The sequence below is a fragment of the Mytilus californianus genome, unplaced genomic scaffold, assembly GCF_021869535.1.
Source record: "Mytilus californianus isolate M0D057914Y unplaced genomic scaffold, xbMytCali1.0.p SCAF_6, whole genome shotgun sequence".
In the NCBI taxonomy this organism is placed as follows: Eukaryota; Metazoa; Mollusca; class Bivalvia; order Mytilida; family Mytilidae; genus Mytilus; species Mytilus californianus.
In genome coordinates this window covers 116,749,501-116,775,037 of record NW_026262712.1, presented here as the reverse complement: position 1 = coordinate 116,775,037, position 25,537 = coordinate 116,749,501, and the positions used below count along the sequence as shown (strand labels likewise).

At 32.1% G+C, this 25,537-nt stretch overlaps 1 long non-coding RNA gene across 1 annotated transcript; it reads right to left on the bottom strand.

Moving 5' to 3' along the window:
* Nucleotides 1-240: 240 nt before the first annotated feature.
* Nucleotides 241-4,281, bottom strand: LOC127705976 (uncharacterized). Its single transcript, XR_007984133.1, has 3 exons — nucleotides 2,697-4,281; nucleotides 1,969-2,391; nucleotides 241-818 (listed from the first exon to the last, which is right to left on the bottom strand). It is a non-coding gene; the product is annotated as an uncharacterized LOC127705976 (long non-coding RNA).
* Nucleotides 4,282-25,537: the final 21,256 nt, after the last annotated feature.

The following is a 25,537-nucleotide window of genomic DNA, read 5'->3' as shown; positions in this document are numbered from 1 at the left end:
TACGTCTTGTACCAGTAAACCACTGAAGCAACATTTTATAAATCAGCTGAAATTGTCTTGACCAGTCGGGCTGGTACTTTGGTGACACCAAAAAGAAAGAGATAACCTTGTGAAATGAACAATTTGGCAAAATCTATGACAAAACTGCTAAGAAATGGAATATAAAAAACTTATTGACTTGTTATGAAAATTATACTAAACAATATAACATTAAACAAAATTTTCATACATCAACTGGATAAAAATAGTCCCATACTAAATATGCACATGATGTTTGAGAATAATTTTCTTGTCATCGTGTTATATGTCAATATTTGATTTGCAACAATCGAAAACATGTGCTTACATATTCCATGCACATGAATGTAGTTTCATTTAAACGAATATGTCAATACCTTTTACAACAGATCGACGACATTATGTGCTATGTTCTGATGGTGTAACTGTCGCCATGAATATATTATTTACTTTACATTCTACATATACAAAAAATGTATGTAAGAAAGGTACCCTTTATGGAACCTCCAATCACATGAAATTAATAGATCTAAGCAAACATACGGAATCGAAAACAAAAAATTTCTTCTAAACGTACTATTTTAATGTGTAATTCATCAAATATAAAAGTGTATTTTTTTTAAGTCAACTGTTGAATATAGTATCACCAATTATCATAATAATCGTCAAAAATCAAATAATCATCGTCATCGTCATCCGAATCATAGTATCTAAATAAACTGTGTCCCTGTCTGGATTGAATTCGTGAAAGCAGAAATGCCTGAACCAAATCACTGCTTACGGACGTATGTTGCCTCACACTGAAAAACAAATAACAATTCAAGACTTGTAAATCTTTAACAGATATGTTCATTATATAACAATAAATATTATTAAAGTATATCATTGCTTATCATATTTATACAGTAAATATATATATGGCCTATTACATGTAAGAAAAATGTCTATATTTTAGCTTGGCAATTCAGAAATATAAAATGTCTTTGAATTGATTTCTTTCAACATGGCGACTCGTGTGACCATTTAAAAAGTGTAAAATAAGAAAGCAACCTCAATTACAAATATAAATGACATCACGGACTGTTCAAAAACAAATATGAAAACAAATTTTGTAATAGAAAAAAAAACAGTTGGCTTTTCACTTATTACCCATTTGAAACATTCAAAATATTTTTGAACGCCTCATTCATTCTAAAATGGAAAATATTTTGTAAAAAATGATTCCTTATATAAATGTTTGTGCAAACCGTGATTTAACTAAAAATTTATGTACCATTTTATAAAGAAAAAAACTTCCTGTGTTACACAAAATATTTGTTGTCATTTAGTACCAGTTCTTCCAACACAAACCTGTCAGGAGTAGTGCAAATGTTTACTCATTCCCACATTGGAACACACAGAAAAAGATTAACTTGTTTTTGTCTATCAGACTGCTTTTTAAGTAGAGATGTTGTAAAATAATCAACATTGCTTGTCGACTGTAAAGAGGACTTTTACGTAAACAATAACTTTGTTATTACAGTTTGTTTGCAATATACACATGATATAATTAGGATACCTTGAGACGATATAAGCATGTTTTAGTATATCGTTTCAGTTCATCCGATCACCTGTATTTGTATTGTAAAAAAATGATTTGGAGGAAAAAAGTACATCTAAGAATAAGATATCTTTTAGCACTTTCCGTCGGTAAGCTTTATCTCATATCTATATTAAACGGTAAGTGAATGAAATTAGTTTTTTTGGCTAATTTTGCAGTTCTACATGAAACAAAAGAAGTTTGCACCCTTAGCACAAATACGAGAAACATCATTAAAGAATATGAATATCAACATTAGACAGACATGTGAATATATGAAGGTTGTTAATTAACACATTGATTTTATATTTTCGAACTCAAAAGATTCAAAGTTGCCTTTTCAAACCTTCAAAGACTTATAAATTCATTACCTTCTATTTAATTCCAATTGAATTACTTCTTTGTCTTGCGCAAAATTCATCAGACCAAGGAAACATTTCATTTTTGCTGGAATCGGACGCAAATTTACTCTTGATTCAATCTCGGAATCCTCTGCTGCTACCAAGAGTTGCTGCCTTATACTTTTTCTGCATATGATTGATAAAGGCTTCGGACCTTTATCCAAACCATCGAGGAATGCTTTAAATTCAGATTTCCTTATTTCCACGTGTCTTTGCTTTCTTTTATTATACTTGATCTCAACATCTGATAATTCCAGTGATGATACATCGAAATTGTCGAACCAAACTTCCTGTTCGATGTCCCATCCACTTTGAATAAGATATTCTGCTGTTTTGAATAGTCCAATATTGATGAGAGTTAGAAGTATCGATCGGTAGGTATCAGTCTTGGCTCTCAAAATAAGATATAATAATTTTTGTAAAATGTTCTTAATCAAGTCATATCTCATCTAATCTAATCTATACATCTAATCTACTTTACTGTACTCTGCTCTGTTCTACTTTACTCTAGTCTTCTATACTCTACTCAACTCACCTGAATCTCTCACGAGTCTGTCATTCAAGTACTGCTTTTTAAAGATAATCAAAAATAAAAACGAAATAAAAAAAAAAACGAAACAAACATTAAATGGCACAAGAAATTAAAAAAAACAACAAAACAAATTAAAACCTAAGAAACAAAATTAAATACCGCGTACCTTCCTTGAGCATGTGGTATCTGTGTTTTGGACATTATGGAAGGAAGGAGATAACATCCGGCTCTAACAAGATAGTTGAATAACTTCATATCATATTCTAGTCGTGAACATCCATGACTTTCATCGTCCTCAATTGTACCATTTTCTGTAAGTATCTTCTTTAGTAATATGTCTATCGCCTTCTCGCCACTTGTAGATAAAACATTCAGCTTTGAACCATGCCTAACAAGAAGATGAACCAGCTGATCTCTCCCTTTTGATTTCTCTAAAAACGAAACAAAAATGTGTATGTTATTACGGTAAAAGCACACTCATTTGTCTTTTGTCTCATTCTGAAAAGACATTTCTGTAATTAATCAAAACCTATGCCTACATCAGATAGTGTGTATACATATTATCTCGTATTCAATCGGTTGTTTTGTAATTATATGGCATTTAACAATTACATATTGATAATACATTTATTAGTGAGTAGTTTTAATTTTCTGTATCGTATCCACATAGGACTTACTATTTTGAATTTTTATTTAATTTAACAATTACTATACCGATATGAACAAATTTAGGTGTGTAATTTAAGTAATATAGCCTGTGTTATCTCCTTTAATATAAAACATATACACGGATATGTCATATCGGTATAAAATTAATTAATAAGTAAACCTGAGCAATTGGTCTAATTAAGGACGAGAAAGTCCCGGTAACAATATGTATCTGTTCCAGATCATATGAGTATTTGGACCATACATTTGTACATTTGTACTCGTATGGTCATGACCATTTGGATATACTTACATGGTCCGACCATACATGTACCAAACATGTATGGTCGGACCATTATGAGTATTTACTCGTTTGGTTATTAACGGGCTGGACAACATAAGTATTTAAACCATATAGGTATTTATATATATAATTAAAAAAATATATCTTCCTTCACAAGTACACACAGCTCGGTCTCCAAATCAAAAACGGCACAAGTTATTAACTGGAATCCTTTATCTTTGACATATTATCTGAGCTTGGTATATTTGTTGTCTTGCCTTCGCTAGCATCAATTATAAGCGCCTTTATCCTGTCGACAATATTTCATCCGTAATGAAACCATATGCGTTTGGAGCATGGACCTTTTTTCCCCCCGGCCATTTAGAGTTTTTTTGATTTTTTTTTCTTATTTCCACTTAAGGTAACAATATACCAAATGGCATATCTCCCGATTTCTAGAATTTTGGCACATTTGTACTTTGATTCGAGTTACATCGGAATATGAAATAAATAAATGGGGAATGTGTCCATGGGACACAGATGATGCCCCATAAATAAAGAAAGGTAAAAGTGACACTACCCAAATTTGTACTTGATCTGAGTTTTGTGGTAATAAGCATTGTGTATAAGTTTCATAACATTTGGTTGAGGCAAACTTAAAACACTGGACATTTTTAATTTGCAAAACACTCATTTGCAAATTCGCCGACGCCTCTCCTTAGACCTACAGTGTCGTGTATTTAACCAAAATGTGCGGAATTACATGAGATTCAATAAATTCATTGCTTTTGTGCTGTTATTATTATATATATTTTGTAATTTGATTTAGAAAAACATGGGATTTTCAATATCCCATGGGATAGGGCAAATCCCATGGGATTGACCATTATCCCATGGGATTTTGGTTAAATCCCATAGGATTTGTTTGGGTCCCATGGGATAATTGTAGTCCCATGGGATATTTGTTGTCCCATGGGACAAAAAAAACCCATGGGACTATAATTATCCCATGGGATTTTTAATATCCCATTGGACAAAATAAAATCCTATGGGATTCAAATTATATCAAGAAATGATTGTAACAGGATGCTGTTACGAAGTCTCCCAAACGAAGCTCCCATAATTCGTAATTCCCAGGGTCGTCTGACATTGGGCAAAGACCAGTGAAAATTGGTTGGTAAAGAAATATGCATAAGTGATGCCTGGGGACTAACCCTGTATATCATTCAAATCATCTTGGCATGGCAAACCAGAATATATATATGGTTTAGGGGTGGGGATCTCGATCACTTTCAAGATACTAGAACATTGGGGGTGGGAGGGGGACCCCTGGGGACTGACCGTATACGTCATTCAAATGTTCGAGACATGACGAACAAGAATATATATGGTTTAGGGGTGGGGATCTCGACCATTTACAAGATATTAGAACATTGTGGGTAGGGGGAACCCCTGGGGACTGACTCTATACGTCATTCAAATGTTCGAGACATGACGAACAGGAATATATATGGTGGGGATCTCGACCATTTACAAGATAGTAGAACATTGGGGGTGGGGGGGAACCCCTGGGGACTGATCCTATACGTCATTCAAATGTGGGAGACATGACGAACAGGAATATATATGGTTTAGGGGTGGGGACCTCGACCATTTACAAGATATTGGGACTTTCTCAAATGGCAGGGGTTGGGGGATGACCCCTGGGGACTAACCCTGTATATCATTCAAACCATCTTTGCATGATAAACCAGAATATATATGATTTAGGGGTGGGGATCTTGACCACTTACAACATATTAGAACATTGGGGGTGGGGGGGAACCCCTGGGGACTGATCCTATACGTCATTCAAATATTCGAGACATGACGAACAGGAATATATATGGTTTAGGGGTGGGGATCTCAACCATTTACAAGATATTAGAACTTTCTCAAATGGCAGGGGGTGGGGATGATCCCTGGGGACTAACCCTGTATATCATTCAAACCATCTTAGCATGACAAACCAGAATATATATGGTTTAGGGGTGGGGATCTTGACCACTTACAAGGTATTAGATCTTTCTTAAATGGCAGGGGGTGGGGTGACCCCTGGGGACTAACCCTGTATTTCATTTAATGTGCTTTATCATTTAGAACATTTTCAATTAAAAAGATTGTGTCTATCACAAACGGTTTTTAAATTTATAATCATTTGAAAATTTAAAAAAATAAAATCCCATAGGGTTCTATAGTAAAACCCTCCTTTCTTTTCGCCCCTTAAAGTACCTCTTTATAAACCCTATTGCACAAACAAAACCCTGATTGCACCACTAGACATGTTAGTCTAACATATTGTGAAACCCTAAGTTAATCTGACCATCGGTTTTGGAGAACGGGTGCGGACAAGTTCAAATTTAAAAGCAGCGGAAGAGGAAGAGGAATAATAATAATAATAATAATAATAATAATAATAATAATAATAATAATAAGAACTGAGCAAAAACAATAAGTCTTCCTAAACTTCGTTTGGGAGACTTAAATATACAGTAAATAAATGTGTATGTTACAATGAATTCTGTTTGGTAGTAAATTGTTTTAAGATGAATCTTTTTTAGTTGAATATCTTTTTTTCCTTGGAAATGTTAATGCAATTTTATTGTTCTATAACTGTTCAAAACTAAACTTTTAAACAACAAAGCAGATAATGTAAGTATCAATATATGTTTAGTTATGGTCCACTTTTTGGCAATTCAGCACAGAACATAGTCATTATTGTGGTTTTAATATCTTTAGATATTTAATAGAACTTCAATTCATTGACTGAGTGATGAAAATAATAACTAATCTGACTTTTGTCTTTGAATTTATTCTGGTCTTGTTTCTGTGTTTCCTCCTTTAATTCTAAGTGATGAATTTCAATCCTTCTGAAAAAGAACCAATAAAATCCAAAGTTATGGATAATAAAAAATTGTTTGCATACATGTAGCAATAACATATGATTTTCAATAAAAATAGCTATGCAGTATGGATTTTACTGATGGTTGAAGGTTGTCCAGTGTCATCAGTTGCTAACCTCCTACATCCTTTGGTCTCTGATGGAGAGTTGTCAAATTAGCAACATACCACATCTTCCTATTCTAATATCATATAACAATCAACTTATGTATTCTTCTTTATAACATTTGGGTATTTTCCCCAGTTATATATATATATATCAATGTTAAAACTTTAGGCAATTACAATAAAATTCCATTTTTCACAAGAATTTGCAATATATTATACAGAAAGCCAACAATAGAAACAGCACTTCTTTAAGCTTCTGACGTTTTGAAAGAGTTCCACTTGTGTTTTATTTCAATTAGAAAATACATTGAACTCTTTGGACATGTTGGAAATTATAACATTGATACAAAAAATTATATTGGTTTTTTTATCTTATTTTTTGTGTTGTTCGGTTGCTGTCTTTTTATATATGATTATACATATATCCTAAATCTTCTTTTTTTAAAACTTAATCATTAATAGTAAAAATGGGATATTTTTTATTTTGATAATCTCAAAACATTATTATTCTATCAAATAACTTATTTCCAAGTTCACAAAACACAAATGTGTCAGATATTAAATTTAAGACATGTATAAACATGATCAACAAGCAGTTGACAGGATGTCATACAAAAATCTCACTAATATTAAACTTTCACAAAAACTCCATACTCAGCGAGTACTATTAAAGTTCTTTATAGTACAGGACAAATTCCTAGTACAGGACACCATGCCTGGCAAACACTAGCATGTGTCAATGTCTAGTCAATCATGTAATCAGGCTCAAAATCTTAGTTTGGCACTGAATTTAAAAACTCAACACATAATGAACATGTGTATGAAATTCAACTTCATGGTAAGCTATGTACCTTAACCTAAGAATGTACTATAATTTCACTATATGACATTTCTATGTTCAGTGATCCATAAAATCAGGGTAAAAACAGTAAATGTGGTGTATAATGTATAAACAAGAGTGCACACGCTGAAATGTTGCGCCTTCTTTACTAATCATTGATATCATGTTGATAGTCCTAAATATAAAGCTTTACTACAACTATCACATAAACTCAACATGATCCAAGAAAATGAATACAAGGTCATATAAACCTGGCAAGAAATATATGTACACCTTACAATTATTCAATATACTAAATACAGTTGACCTATTGCTTATAGTTTCTAACATTGTCTTAGAAGCAGACTTAACCAAGAAAACTAAACAAATTGACCAATGAACCATGGAAATGAGGTGAAGGTCAGATGAACCATGCCAGGCAGACATGTACAGCTTACAATCCTTCCATACAACACATATAGTTGACCTATTGCTTATAGATTAAGAAAACAGACCAAAACACAAAAACTTAACACTGAGGAATGAACCGTGAAAATGAGGTCAAGGTCAAATAAAACCTGTGAGACTGACATGTACATCATAAAATGTTTCCATACACCAAATATAGTTGACCTATTGCATTTAGTATTAGAAAAAGAAACCAAAACTCAAAAATTTAACTTTGACTACTGAACCATGAAAATGAGGTCAAGGTCAGATGACACCTGCCAGCTAGAATGTACACCTTACAATCATTCCATACACCAAATATAGTAGACCTATTGCATACAGTATAAGAAAACAGACCAAAACACAAAAACTTAACTATAACCACTGAACTATGAAAATGAGGTCAAGGTCAGATGACACCTGCCAGTTGGTCATGTACACCTTACAGTCCTTCCATACACCGAATATACTAGACCTATTGCTTATAATATCTGAGATATGGACTTGACCACCAAAACTTAACCTTAAATATAAAAAAGAAGATGTGGTATGATTGCCAATGAGACAACAACTCTCCACAAGTGACCAAATGACACAGAAATTAACAACTATAGGTCACCGTACGGCCTTCAACAATGAGCAAAGCCCATTCCGCACAGTCCGCTATAAAAGGCCCCAAAATGACAATGTAAAACAATTCAAACGAAAAACTAACGGCCTAATTTATGTACAAAAAATGAACGAAAAACAAATATGTAACACATAAACAAAACGACAACCACTGAATTACAGGCTCCTGACTTGGGACAGGCACATACATACAGAATGTGGCGGGGTTAAACATGTTAGTGGGATCCCAACCCTCCCCCTAACCTGGGACAGTGGTGTAACAGTACAACATAAGAACGAACTATAAAAATCAGTTGAAAGAGGCTTAACTCATCAGATGGATAAAAATACAAATACTACAAATACAAGTGGACGTGGCCGGGTACTTGTACATCCAAACAATAAAAAGACACTAAGTACAGATCTGAGAGTACTCGCAGTTACTGACAGCTAGTACAAAACCACTAACAACTAAAAAAAAATCATGCATCTAAGACTAAGTTCTTGTTCACTGATCCATGAAATGATGTCTAGGTCAAGTGAAAATTCTCTGACGAGCATGAGGACCTTGAAAGGTACGCACATACCAAATATAGTTATCCTATTACTCATAATATGAGAGAAATTAACATTACAAAAAATCTGAACTTTTTTTTCAAGTAGTCACTGAACCATGAAAATGAGGTCAAGGACAATGGACATGTTTCAGACAGAATTCGTATCATGAGGCATCTATATACAAAGTATGAAGCATCCAGGTCTTCCACCTTCTGAAATATAAAGCTTTTAGGAAGTTAGCTTACGCCACCGCCATAGCTGCCACCGGATCACTATCCCTATGTCCAGCTTTCTGCGACAAAAGTTGCAGGCTCGACAAAAATACATGAACATTTTAAAGTACTAAATTTTGAGTATATACATGTAAAACCACAAGTTACTAAGTGAAGTTCATGGTGAACTGTAACCAAAAACTTTAAGTGAATACAATTTAGAGAAAGACAGATGGACGCACAAACACTATCAAAACAGAGCATAAAACTTACCGAACAAGATGTTTTACATTTATCCTTCAGAAGCAGGAAAATTGAAGTGTTTCTTTTCTTTCTCTGCCTTCCATGATATAAACTTCAAGTTCATTCATGCAAAATATGAAAATCTGCAAAAGTAAGACCTTGTACCGCAGCTTATCCACATTTTAACTGCATTGTTCTTTTCATCTTGCTGGCAACCTAAACATAAAAAAAAAATGATAAACACATAATTCTGGATTAACTTCGTGTATTTATTTTTGTTGGTACAAACATTTTTTTCCAACCTTAAACTAAATCTGCCTCTGCTTAAAAAAACAACTGAAAACCATTATTAACTGCATGTATTTATCTTAATTGAAAACAATTTCTTGAGTTTTTCTCATTTGTATCACCCTGTTATTATATATAAATTTTATTTTTGTCCCTTTTTGAAAATAGGAATGGTTTAAATTCCTCAATAATCATGATAATTCTAGGTCAGTCAATTAAAAATGTATGAATAAATTATTTAACCCATATACTATTAATATCAATATATTTCATTTTTGATAAAAACTAGGCTCTGTGTTGAAGACCGTCACTTGACCTATAATGGTTTACTTTTATAAATTGTGACTTGGAAGGAGAGTTGTCTCATTGGCACTCATACCACATCTTCCTATATCTACAAACAGATTATATGGGCGAGCAGACATAGGGATCACTGAAGCATGACTGGAGCCGGCCCTCCCTTATGAAAAGTTCTGGATCCGCCACTGTATATTCATAAAATAAACCAACAAATTATCCAAAAGATGAATAATACTTAATACTTACGACTAAGATTGATTATAAGTATACTTGAGTCGGTTTTACAAAAAAAAAATTACAAGTAATCGTAAGTATACTGTATTGTACATGACTTAATTACTATCAATATTATTTGTAAGTTTTTTTGTGAAACTGACTGCTGAATTGTTTTTCCATGCTTATGGTACATCTAAGTCGTATGCTTTTTTTAAAACCACCTCACTAAATACCAGTATGTCTTTGGAAATTTATTTGGAAAAATTAACACAACTTGCCGTTATGGAAAAGGAAAAACTACAATCAATCCTTACCTAAGGATTATTTATTTGCTACATCAATCGTGGGAGACGTCCTTACATTGGTAGCATTTAGCTAGCACATGTCTTGTTTTATGTTTCTAAATATACTTTTTTATAAGTATATCACAGACGACGACACAAAGGTGAACAACTAGATGGAATTTCTAAACAATTTTATGATACCTATCAATTAATAATGTACATTTCATTAGGAAGTATCATTTGCTTTTTTTTTTTCTCTCTCATTTTCCTATTACATGTACCTTCTGTTATGTGTTTTTTTTTCTCTACATATAAATACTTTATTGTAGCACAGTCAACCATATTGTCAAAGTTTCATATAATTACTCGCCAAAACGTAACACTAAAAATAAATTAAGGAATGAAAGTATATATACATAATATTTATGTTATATGAATTTAAGGCGCAATTACTACATAAGTAAGCCGCCTACCAAAACCAATAACAACAATATTGATTCTAAAATTACAAAATTTGATATTTGTTTGAATATTTTGTAAAATACAATAAATCACCAAGTTTTCTTTAAATAAATAAACAGTCTAACCAATAAATTGAATATCTATCTCCTAATTTGCAGATTTGGGCTAATAACTAGACCGATTGTGTACTGCGATTGTACAATCCAAGATGGCTGTATACCATGAATCTACCTTAAAGGTCAAGGTAGTTCAAAATATATATGGGTTAGGGGTGGAGATCTGCAAAATGTTTGGTATTCTTATCAATTATCAATAAACGTTTGAAGAGATGAACGTTATACCAACGAATATGTTTTCATTGAAATCCTAGCAAAAAAAAAATGTTTCTTAAAACTAAAAGCCAATTTTAACAAAATTTAATTCACACCTACATGTTATGCACACCATTTTTTCAAAATATCACTGGCCTCCATCCCATTATTCTGATTTTCATTTTACGTTTACAATTTTTAATCGGGAGGACGAGCAGACGTACAAAGTGAAAACTATATGGATCCCAAATTCTCGATTCCGGACTCTACTTATTTACATTTTTGTAATTATTCAAGAGACAATAAGTGTGAAAATTTTCACTAGTCGAAGTAATTAACGTACTGAAGATTATATAATTCAAATTGTTTGTACATGTCGGTGTTAGTCGTCACGATTGACAATTGAAACTAAATTTTTTTTTGTTAATTTTCTTGAGTTTTTATACGCCCGTTTACGGGACGTATTATGGTATACCGTTGTCCGTCCGTCCGTCTATCTGTCCGTCCGTCTGTCTGTCCGTCCGTCTGTCCGTCGTCAAAATGTCGGACATTAACTAAAAAACGCTTTCACCAATTTGAATGAAACTTTGTTGAATTGTTTATATCTATTGACGTGAGCTCCGTTTTGTTTTTATAAATTTTGGATTATACGTTTCCGAGTTTTGGGGTTTTATTCCTTACAAAAAGGGGGATTTTCCAGTTTTCGGACAATAACTCAAAAACACTTTTACGAATTTGTAAGAAGCTTTAAAATATTGTTTATATATATTGACATGCGATCCCTTTTGATTTTTATAAATTGTAGATTTTACGTTTTCGAGTTATGGGTTTTTATTCATTACAAAAAGGAGGATTTTCCAGTTTTCTGACAATAACTCAAAAATGCTTTGAGCAGTTTTCATAAAACGTTGGTAAATTGTTTATATCTATTGTTGTAAGCTCCCATTTGATTTTTATCAATTTTAGATTTTACGTTTCCGAAATATGGGATTTTATTCATAAATAAATGTGGATTGTGTCCACATGTGGACACAGATGATGCCTCCGCTTGCATATCATATAGTTATAAAGGAACATAACTGGAGAACGGTAAAAGTGACGCTACCCAAATTTGAACTTGATCTGAGTTTTGTGGTAAAAAGCATTGTGTGTAAGTCTCATAACATTTAGTTGAGGCTAACTTAAGTAGAGAACAGAAACGAAAAATTCAGCAATTTGTCTATTTGTAAACATGCATAACTCTAGAACGGTTGTGTATAAGTTTTATAACATTTGGTTGAGACAAACTAAAGTTAGAGAACGGAAACGAAAAATTCAGCAATTTTTATGTTTATAAAGGGACATAACTCAAGAATAGTAAAAGTGACGCCACCGAATTTCGTACTTAATCTGTATTATGTAGTAATAAGCATTGTGTATAAGTTTCATAACATTTGGTTGAGGCAAACTAAAGTTAGAGAACGGAAACAATATTTGTACTTGATCTTAGTTTTGTGGTAATGAGTATTGTGTATAGGTTTCATAATGTTTGGTTGGGGCAAACTTAAGTTACAGAATGGAAACTAAAAATTTTGCAATTTTTCTATTTATAAAGGGGCATAACTCAATAATGGTTAAAGTGACACTTCCCAAATTCAACTTGATCTGTGTTTTATCAGTGGAAGGCAAAATTAAACATTGCATTGTATAAAGCATTGATTGTAGTTGGTTTAACTGTAATGATGGACAAAGGAAGATAACTCCAAATTTTAATAATTACTTGAATAATGACATCGATATTTTTGGAAAAAAAATGAAAAATTTTCTAAAGGGGCATAACTCTAGAACAGTAAAAGTGACGCCCCCAAAATTCAAACTTGATCTGTGTATTGTGGTAATAAGCATTCTGTATAAGTTTCATAACATTTGGATGAGGCAAACTTAAGTAAGAGAACGGAAATGAAAATTTTTGCAATTTTTCCATTTATAAAGGAGCATAACTCTAGAACGGTTAAAGTGACGTCACCAAAATTCAAACTTGATCTGTGTTTTGTGGTAATTAACATTGTGTATAAGTTTGATAACATTTGATTGAGGCAAACTTAAGTTAGAGAACGGTAACCAATTTCGGGACGTACGGACGGACGTACGTACGGACGGACAAGGGTAAAACTTAATGCCCCCTCCGCTTCGACGGGGGCATAAAAAAGGGGTATTTATTTTGTTATTCTTATTGGTTTATTGCGGTGCATATTGATCTTTTTCTCTAATCTAATTGCACTTATAAAAACAAGGATGTATGGAATGCACTCAAGCAAGACACAAATATCAAAAAGGGTGAGGAGATAATATAAATTATATACCAACAAATCTACGGGAATTAGTCATCAATGGATATAAGGTTAGAGGTCATTTGTGACAAATTCAAAGCCGAAAACTATTGGCTTTATTTAATTCAATAATAACCATTGTGTAATGCTACATTGTACATACCTTGCTTACAGCACACATGAATAGCAGCATCTCCCATCTTTCCTATATGGTTTATCTTAGCTCCCGCTTTTATTAATATATCAACAATGTCAGGATGTCCATGTTCGACAGCTACAACCAATGGAGAGTCTTGTCCTTCAGGGGAAATGTTTGGATTAGCACCACGCAGTAGTAAATCTGAAACAGCTTTCCTATTGGTTTGACCATTACCCTTGATCGCTAGTATCAAAAGTGAAATTTTATGTTTTGTTTCGATTTCATGAGCAGATATCCCTGTATCAAGAAGAGATGTGATCACATCTGTAAAAGAAATAAGATTAAAAATGTTTAGTGTAAGGTTTTATTTTAAGTGGTTTAATCTGAAATCAAACGTCTGCTATAATCGTGAACTATTAAAGGTAATTTTCACCTGTATATTGCGTAGCATTCCATATTCGGAGAAAGTCTACAGTATGCTAACTCGGAGTTTTTGATTTATGGATTGTGTGGCCGGTTCATTCCTCCTATTCCCACTTTTTATAAATCTGGTAAGAAAAGTTAAAATTGCATGTGGGAATAGGGGGAAAACTTGTGCAAACAAAGGATTACTGACTTTACTCAAGGATGTATGTTGCCATCCGAAATGCAGCATATTATGTATTTCTTTACATCAACGCAAACCACTGTTTTTCCACTACACACAATGCATCTGGAGAAAAGCTCAATGAACAGGGATTCAGGTTTCATACAAGGAAGACAACAACATTCATCAACTAGTACGCCGTGCTGCTGTCCTTCCACTTGTACCTACTGCTGAGGTCGAAGATGTGTGGTTTAATGCCCTAACCGACATTGATCAGATTGATACTAACATCAGCTAAACTCCCTTTACAGACAATGTAACAAACTACTGATGGGACCATTACAAAACACAGGGACTGAGGACTACACATCATCTAGAGTGATGATAAAGATAGAATAACATATTGTAGATTTAGAACGGGAAACCGCAAGTTACCCACCGAAACTGGTAGATGGAATAAAATTGAACGTAACTATAGATATTGTAATTTATGTCAATGGAACGAGATTGGTGATGAATTTCATTACATTTTAGCTCTTTGGCAAATTTTCGAGCACAATATTTGGATACTTTTTTCTTGCATAGAATTAATACTAAAGTTTGGAAAACTATTTCAGTTAAAATACAAAAATAAGTTAAAAAAGCTGTTCAAATTTATCAGGGTTATAACTTTTCAAGTAAGTCTTCCTGGTTAATCACCGCTCTTCCCAACTACTGTTTATTTTTTATTTTTTTTCATCTCATCCTGTCATGTGTGTTCATGTTATGTTATAACTTTTGATGAACTTCTTTGTACCATTGTAACTATATGGTGTTTGAGAAATAAAGAATCTTGAATCTTGTTAATTTGTATAGTTTGTTTCATATTATAATGCTTGCTTCGAATCTACTGTTGAATTTGTGTTATAAAAGAAATAAAATAATTTACTTATATTTGTTTCCATTTCTTGCATATTTTAAATTAAAAACACAGAATTTATACACATACAAAAATAACCTATTACCTATGAAAAAAAAACACTTGTCAATTAAAAGTTGATTAAACAGTGTCTATACAGTATAGTCCTTTGTTTGCACAAGTTTTCCCCCTATTCCCACATGCAATTTTAACTTTTCTTACCAGATTTATAAAAAGTGGGAATAGGAGGAATGAACCACACTAAGTAGTAGTAGAAATGGTACACTGTTAAGGTATAAAACCACTAATTCATAGCCCCATTGCTTTCTATGTTAAATTCTGCAATTTCAAGCATTAATGGCTAATTTGTCTTAAGTTCAAATAAAGTAGCAGTTATTTCATGTCAAAACTATACCTTATCCTGACTTGTGCTGAAAAATTCAACATACCTTTAATTGCATTTTAGAGCGTACTGGTTCCCGGAAGTTTGATAGTACAAAAACAGGTACTTCTGATCTGAACAACAGGGCAAATGTGCCCTCCTATTAAAATTGTATATACTTCTTTATTATTCAAAAGAAACTTTCAACACGGGTTCTACAGTGATCCCAAGTCCCCAAGCTTTCATTTGATACCAAAACTACCCAAATATTCCACCTATTGACAAAGATAAAGCTATGCGTAGGAACTATTTTGTGTAAAATATGTACTACTTTCTTGTATGTTCTTTCCGACCTGGCCTTAATTAGTGGTTCTATACCTATAACAGCACCTAACTTGTTATATTGACTTCTGTTTGACTTAATTTCTTTCTATGATCTATTTCTAGCATAGAAAAACACATAAAGCTTTAGTCAAAACACAATATCACTGAATTCAAGCTCAAATTGGACTGGTAGTAATATATGCGTTATACAAAGAAAACTCCATATGGATACTAATAGTGACAGATATGACACTTTTTCAATGTTTACCAGTTCTTATTTGTTAATATCTACTCAAATAGCAGTGTCCTTACATATCTGTCTTATTTTTATCAAAGATTCTTCCTTGAATATAAATACAGTGGTCCAAACATAAAAAAATAATAGATAATTTTGACCCCCCTTTTTTCTACATGTTGAAAAAGGAGAGTGATTTGGTAAAAACCATACTTTTATGTATAAACATGGATCAACAAGAGCAATTTATGTATCTCCCAGTTAGACAACCTGCTAAACTGGTTATAAAATGCATTTCAAGTGAGATTTGGGAAATCCTATATAAGTATACATCAATTTCATTTGAAATAAATGATTCACTAAGAAACCCAATAAAACATGAACACTCACTAGATAATTTGACCAAAAGCAATATTTATACTATTAACTAGTCAAAATGTACATGTTTCATTGGTTTCAGTCTTAGGTAATGCAAAAATTCAAACATCAGGTAAAATCTTAACTGTGTGCATGCTAAATGATCAAAAGAGGCTGATATACCTTATTGTAGCAATTTGAGGGTTGTAATTTGACACCAACATAATTGTTACATAAAACAAATAATGTAACATGATTACTGACAACAAATGTGACTAATTTTCATTGTAAAGGGTGTCATTTCTAAAAATAGAATTTCACATGCCTTTCAGTAATAGGTATAAAACCACTAATTCATAGCCCCATTGCTTTCTATGTTAAATTCTGCAATTTCAAGCATTAATGGCTAATTTGTCTTAAGTTCAAATAAAGTAGCAGTTATTTCATGTCAAAACTATACCTTATCCTGACTTGTGCTGAAAAATTCAACATACCTTTAATTGCATTTTAGAGCGTACTGGTTCCCGGAAGTTTGATAGTACAAAAACAGGTACTTCTGATCTGAACAACAGGGCAAATGTGCCCTCCTATTAAAATTGTATATACTTCTTTATTATTCAAAAGAAACTTTCAACACGGGTTCTACAGTGATCCCAAGTCCCCAAGCTTTCATTTGATACCAAAACTACCCAAATATTCCACCTATTGACAAAGATAAAGCTATGCGTAGGAACTATTTTGTGTAAAATATGTACTACTTTCTTGTATGTTCTTTCCGACCTGGCCTTAATTAGTGGTTCTATACCTATAACAGCACCTAACTTGTTATATTGACTTCTGTTTGACTTAATTTCTTTCTATGATCTATTTCTAGCATAGAAAAACACATAAAGCTTTAGTCAAAACACAATATCACTGAATTCAAGCTCAAATTGGACTGGTAGTAATATATGCGTTATACAAAGAAAACTCCATATGGATACTAATAGTGACAGATATGACACTTTTTCAATGTTTACCAGTTCTTATTTGTTAATATCTACTCAAATAGCAGTGTCCTTACATATCTGTCTTATTTTTATCAAAGATTCTTCCTTGAATATAAATACAGTGGTCCAAACATAAAAAAATAATAGATAATTTTGACCCCCCTTTTTTCTACATGTTGAAAAAGGAGAGTGATTTGGTAAAAACCATACTTTTATGTATAAACATGGATCAACAAGAGCAATTTATGTATCTCCCAGTTAGACAACCTGCTAAACTGGTTATAAAATGCATTTCAAGTGAGATTTGGGAAATCCTATATAAGTATACATCAATTTCATTTGAAATAAATGATTCACTAAGAAACCCAATAAAACATGAACACTCACTAGATAATTTGACCAAAAGCAATATTTATACTATTAACTAGTCAAAATGTACATGTTTCATTGGTTTCAGTCTTAGGTAATGCAAAAATTCAAACATCAGGTAAAATCTTAACTGTGTGCATGCTAAATGATCAAAAGAGGCTGATATACCTTATTGTAGCAATTTGAGGGTTGTAATTTGACACCAACATAATTGTTACATAAAACAAATAATGTAACATGATTACTGACAACAAATGTGACTAATTTTCATTGTAAAGGGTGTCATTTCTAAAAATAGAATTTCACATGCCTTTCAGTAATAGGTATAAAACCACTAATTCATAGCCCCATTGCTTTCTATGTTAAATTCTGCAATTTCAAGCATTAATGGCTAATTTGTCTTAAGTTCAAATAAAGTAGCAGTTATTTCATGTCAAAACTATACCTTATCCTGACTTGTGCTGAAAAATTCAACATACCTTTAATTGCATTTTAGAGCGTACTGGTTCCCGGAAGTTTGATAGTACAAAAACAGGTACTTCTGATCTGAACAACAGGGCAAATGTGCCCTCCTATTAAAATTGTATATACTTCTTTATTATTCAAAAGAAACTTTCAACACGGGTTCTACAGTGATCCCAAGTCCCCAAGCTTTCATTTGATACCAAAACTACCCAAATATTCCACCTATTGACAAAGATAAAGCTATGCGTAGGAACTATTTTGTGTAAAATATGTACTACTTTCTTGTATGTTCTTTCCGACCTGGCCTTAATTAGTGGTTCTATACCTATAACAGCACCTAACTTGTTATATTGACTTCTGTTTGACTTAATTTCTTTCTATGATCTATTTCTAGCATAGAAAAACACATAAAGCTTTAGTCAAAACACAATATCACTGAATTCAAGCTCAAATTGGACTGGTAGTAATATATGCGTTATACAAAGAAAACTCCATATGGATACTAATAGTGACAGATATGACACTTTTTCAATGTTTACCAGTTCTTATTTGTTAATATCTACTCAAATAGCAGTGTCCTTACATATCTGTCTTATTTTTATCAAAGATTCTTCCTTGAATATAAATACAGTGGTCCAAACATAAAAAAATAATAGATAATTTTGACCCCCCTTTTTTCTACATGTTGAAAAAGGAGAGTGATTTGGTAAAAACCATACTTTTATGTATAAACATGGATCAACAAGAGCAATTTATGTATCTCCCAGTTAGACAACCTGCTAAACTGGTTATAAAATGCATTTCAAGTGAGATTTGGGAAATCCTATATAAGTATACATCAATTTCATTTGAAATAAATGATTCACTAAGAAACCCAATAAAACATGAACACTCACTAGATAATTTGACCAAAAGCAATATTTATACTATTAACTAGTCAAAATGTACATGTTTCATTGGTTTCAGTCTTAGGTAATGCAAAAATTCAAACATCAGGTAAAATCTTAACTGTGTGCATGCTAAATGATCAAAAGAGGCTGATATACCTTATTGTAGCAATTTGAGGGTTGTAATTTGACACCAACATAATTGTTACATAAAACAAATAATGTAACATGATTACTGACAACAAATGTGACTAATTTTCATTGTAAAGGGTGTCATTTCTAAAAATAGAATTTCACATGCCTTTCAGTAATAGGTATAAAACCACTAATTCATAGCCCCATTGCTTTCTATGTTAAATTCTGCAATTTCAAGCATTAATGGCTAATTTGTCTTAAGTTCAAATAAAGTAGCAGTTATTTCATGTCAAAACTATACCTTATCCTGACTTGTGCTGAAAAATTCAACATACCTTTAATTGCATTTTAGAGCGTACTGGTTCCCGGAAGTTTGATAGTACAAAAACAGGTACTTCTGATCTGAACAACAGGGCAAATGTGCCCTCCTATTAAAATTGTATATACTTCTTTATTATTCAAAAGAAACTTTCAACACGGGTTCTACAGTGATCCCAAGTCCCCAAGCTTTCATTTGATACCAAAACTACCCAAATATTCCACCTATTGACAAAGATAAAGCTATGCGTAGGAACTATTTTGTGTAAAATATGTACTACTTTCTTGTATGTTCTTTCCGACCTGGCCTTAATTAGTGGTTCTATACCTATAACAGCACCTAACTTGTTATATTGACTTCTGTTTGACTTAATTTCTTTCTATGATCTATTTCTAGCATAGAAAAACACATAAAGCTTTAGTCAAAACACAATATCACTGAATTCAAGCTCAAATTGGACTGGTAGTAATATATGCGTTATACAAAGAAAACTCCATATGGATACTAATAGTGACAGATATGACACTTTTTCAATGTTTACCAGTTCTTATTTGTTAATATCTACTCAAATAGCAGTGTCCTTACATATCTGTCTTATTTTTATCAAAGATTCTTCCTTGAATATAAATACAGTGGTCCAAACATAAAAAAATAATAGATAATTTTGACCCCCCTTTTTTCTACATGTTGAAAAAGGAGAGTGATTTGGTAAAAACCATACTTTTATGTATAAACATGGATCAACAAGAGCAATTTATGTATCTCCCAGTTAGACAACCTGCTAAACTGGTTATAAAATGCATTTCAAGTGAGATTTGGGAAATCCTATATAAGTATACATCAATTTCATTTGAAATAAATGATTCACTAAGAAACCCAATAAAACATGAACACTCACTAGATAATTTGACCAAAAGCAATATTTATACTATTAACTAGTCAAAATGTACATGTTTCATTGGTTTCAGTCTTAGGTAATGCAAAAATTCAAACATCAGGTAAAATCTTAACTGTGTGCATGCTAAATGATCAAAAGAGGCTGATATACCTTATTGTAGCAATTTGAGGGTTGTAATTTGACACCAACATAATTGTTACATAAAACAAATAATGTAACATGATTACTGACAACAAATGTGACTAATTTTCATTGTAAAGGGTGTCATTTCTAAAAATAGAATTTCACATGCCTTTCAGTAATAGGTATAAAACCACTAATTCATAGCCCCATTGCTTTCTATGTTAAATTCTGCAATTTCAAGCATTAATGGCTAATTTGTCTTAAGTTCAAATAAAGTAGCAGTTATTTCATGTCAAAACTATACCTTATCCTGACTTGTGCTGAAAAATTCAACATACCTTTAATTGCATTTTAGAGCGTACTGGTTCCCGGAAGTTTGATAGTACAAAAACAGGTACTTCTGATCTGAACAACAGGGCAAATGTGCCCTCCTATTAAAATTGTATATACTTCTTTATTATTCAAAAGAAACTTTCAACACGGGTTCTACAGTGATCCCAAGTCCCCAAGCTTTCATTTGATACCAAAACTACCCAAATATTCCACCTATTGACAAAGATAAAGCTATGCGTAGGAACTATTTTGTGTAAAATATGTACTACTTTCTTGTATGTTCTTTCCGACCTGGCCTTAATTAGTGGTTCTATACCTATAACAGCACCTAACTTGTTATATTGACTTCTGTTTGACTTAATTTCTTTCTATGATCTATTTCTAGCATAGAAAAACACATAAAGCTTTAGTCAAAACACAATATCACTGAATTCAAGCTCAAATTGGACTGGTAGTAATATATGCGTTATACAAAGAAAACTCCATATGGATACTAATAGTGACAGATATGACACTTTTTCAATGTTTACCAGTTCTTATTTGTTAATATCTACTCAAATAGCAGTGTCCTTACATATCTGTCTTATTTTTATCAAAGATTCTTCCTTGAATATAAATACAGTGGTCCAAACATAAAAAAATAATAGATAATTTTGACCCCCCTTTTTTCTACATGTTGAAAAAGGAGAGTGATTTGGTAAAAACCATACTTTTATGTATAAACATGGATCAACAAGAGCAATTTATGTATCTCCCAGTTAGACAACCTGCTAAACTGGTTATAAAATGCATTTCAAGTGAGATTTGGGAAATCCTATATAAGTATACATCAATTTCATTTGAAATAAATGATTCACTAAGAAACCCAATAAAACATGAACACTCACTAGATAATTTGACCAAAAGCAATATTTATACTATTAACTAGTCAAAATGTACATGTTTCATTGGTTTCAGTCTTAGGTAATGCAAAAATTCAAACATCAGGTAAAATCTTAACTGTGTGCATGCTAAATGATCAAAAGAGGCTGATATACCTTATTGTAGCAATTTGAGGGTTGTAATTTGACACCAACATAATTGTTACATAAAACAAATAATGTAACATGATTACTGACAACAAATGTGACTAATTTTCATTGTAAAGGGTGTCATTTCTAAAAATAGAATTTCACATGCCTTTCAGTAATTATAACAGCACCTAACTTGTTATATTGACTTCTGTTTGACTTAATTTCTTTCTATGATCTATTTCTAGCATAGAAAAACACATAAAGCTTTAGTCAAAACACAATATCACTGAATTCAAGCTCAAATTGGACTGGTAGTAATATATGCGTTATACAAAGAAAACTCCATATGGATACTAATAGTGACAGATATGACACTTTTTCAATGTTTACCAGTTCTTATTTGTTAATATCTACTCAAATAGCAGTGTCCTTACATATCTGTCTTATTTTTATCAAAGATTCTTCCTTGAATATAAATACAGTGGTCCAAACATAAAAAAATAATAGATAATTTTGACCCCCCTTTTTTCTACATGTTGAAAAAGGAGAGTGATTTGGTAAAAACCATACTTTTATGTATAAACATGGATCAACAAGAGCAATTTATGTATCTCCCAGTTAGACAACCTGCTAAACTGGTTATAAAATGCATTTCAAGTGAGATTTGGGAAATCCTATATAAGTATACATCAATTTCATTTGAAATAAATGATTCACTAAGAAACCCAATAAAACATGAACACTCACTAGATAATTTGACCAAAAGCAATATTTATACTATTAACTAGTCAAAATGTACATGTTTCATTGGTTTCAGTCTTAGGTAATGCAAAAATTCAAACATCAGGTAAAATCTTAACTGTGTGCATGCTAAATGATCAAAAGAGGCTGATATACCTTATTGTAGCAATTTGAGGGTTGTAATTTGACACCAACATAATTGTTACATAAAACAAATAATGTAACATGATTACTGACAACAAATGTGACTAATTTTCATTGTAAAGGGTGTCATTTCTAAAAATAGAATTTCACATGCCTTTCAGTAATAGGTATAAAACCACTAATTCATAGCCCCATTGCTTTCTATGTTAAATTCTGCAATTTCAAGCATTAATGGCTAATTTGTCTTAAGTTCAAATAAAGTAGCAGTTATTTCATGTCAAAACTATACCTTATCCTGACTTGTGCTGAAAAATTCAACATACCTTTAATTGCATTTTAGAGCGTACTGGTTCCCGGAAGTTTGATAGTACAAAAACAGGTACTTCTGATCTGAACAACAGGGCAAATGTGCCCTCCTATTAAAATTGTATATACTTCTTTATTATTCAAAAGAAACTTTCAACACGGGTTCTACAGTGATCCCAAGTCCCCAAGCTTTCATTTGATACCAAAACTACCCAAATATTCCACCTATTGACAAAGATAAAGCTATGCGTAGGAACTATTTTGTGTAAAATATGTACTACTTTCTTGTATGTTCTTTCCGACCTGGCCTTAATTAGTGGTTCTATACCTATAACAGCACCTAACTTGTTATATTGACTTCTGTTTGACTTAATTTCTTTCTATGATCTATTTCTAGCATAGAAAAACACATAAAGCTTTAGTCAAAACACAATATCACTGAATTCAAGCTCAAATTGGACTGGTAGTAATATATGCGTTATACAAAGAAAACTCCATATGGATACTAATAGTGACAGATATGACACTTTTTCAATGTTTACCAGTTCTTATTTGTTAATATCTACTCAAATAGCAGTGTCCTTACATATCTGTCTTATTTTTATCAAAGATTCTTCCTTGAATATAAATACAGTGGTCCAAACATAAAAAAATAATAGATAATTTTGACCCCCCTTTTTTCTACATGTTGAAAAAGGAGAGTGATTTGGTAAAAACCATACTTTTATGTATAAACATGGATCAACAAGAGCAATTTATGTATCTCCCAGTTAGACAACCTGCTAAACTGGTTATAAAATGCATTTCAAGTGAGATTTGGGAAATCCTATATAAGTATACATCAATTTCATTTGAAATAAATGATTCACTAAGAAACCCAATAAAACATGAACACTCACTAGATAATTTGACCAAAAGCAATATTTATACTATTAACTAGTCAAAATGTACATGTTTCATTGGTTTCAGTCTTAGGTAATGCAAAAATTCAAACATCAGGTAAAATCTTAACTGTGTGCATGCTAAATGATCAAAAGAGGCTGATATACCTTATTGTAGCAATTTGAGGGTTGTAATTTGACACCAACATAATTGTTACATAAAACAAATAATGTAACATGATTACTGACAACAAATGTGACTAATTTTCATTGTAAAGGGTGTCATTTCTAAAAATAGAATTTCACATGCCTTTCAGTAATAGGTATAAAACCACTAATTCATAGCCCCATTGCTTTCTATGTTAAATTCTGCAATTTCAAGCATTAATGGCTAATTTGTCTTAAGTTCAAATAAAGTAGCAGTTATTTCATGTCAAAACTATACCTTATCCTGACTTGTGCTGAAAAATTCAACATACCTTTAATTGCATTTTAGAGCGTACTGGTTCCCGGAAGTTTGATAGTACAAAAACAGGTACTTCTGATCTGAACAACAGGGCAAATGTGCCCTCCTATTAAAATTGTATATACTTCTTTATTATTCAAAAGAAACTTTCAACACGGGTTCTACAGTGATCCCAAGTCCCCAAGCTTTCATTTGATACCAAAACTACCCAAATATTCCACCTATTGACAAAGATAAAGCTATGCGTAGGAACTATTTTGTGTAAAATATGTACTACTTTCTTGTATGTTCTTTCCGACCTGGCCTTAATTAGTGGTTCTATACCTATAACAGCACCTAACTTGTTATATTGACTTCTGTTTGACTTAATTTCTTTCTATGATCTATTTCTAGCATAGAAAAACACATAAAGCTTTAGTCAAAACACAATATCACTGAATTCAAGCTCAAATTGGACTGGTAGTAATATATGCGTTATACAAAGAAAACTCCATATGGATACTAATAGTGACAGATATGACACTTTTTCAATGTTTACCAGTTCTTATTTGTTAATATCTACTCAAATAGCAGTGTCCTTACATATCTGTCTTATTTTTATCAAAGATTCTTCCTTGAATATAAATACAGTGGTCCAAACATAAAAAAATAATAGATAATTTTGACCCCCCTTTTTTCTACATGTTGAAAAAGGAGAGTGATTTGGTAAAAACCATACTTTTATGTATAAACATGGATCAACAAGAGCAATTTATGTATCTCCCAGTTAGACAACCTGCTAAACTGGTTATAAAATGCATTTCAAGTGAGATTTGGGAAATCCTATATAAGTATACATCAATTTCATTTGAAATAAATGATTCACTAAGAAACCCAATAAAACATGAACACTCACTAGATAATTTGACCAAAAGCAATATTTATACTATTAACTAGTCAAAATGTACATGTTTCATTGGTTTCAGTCTTAGGTAAT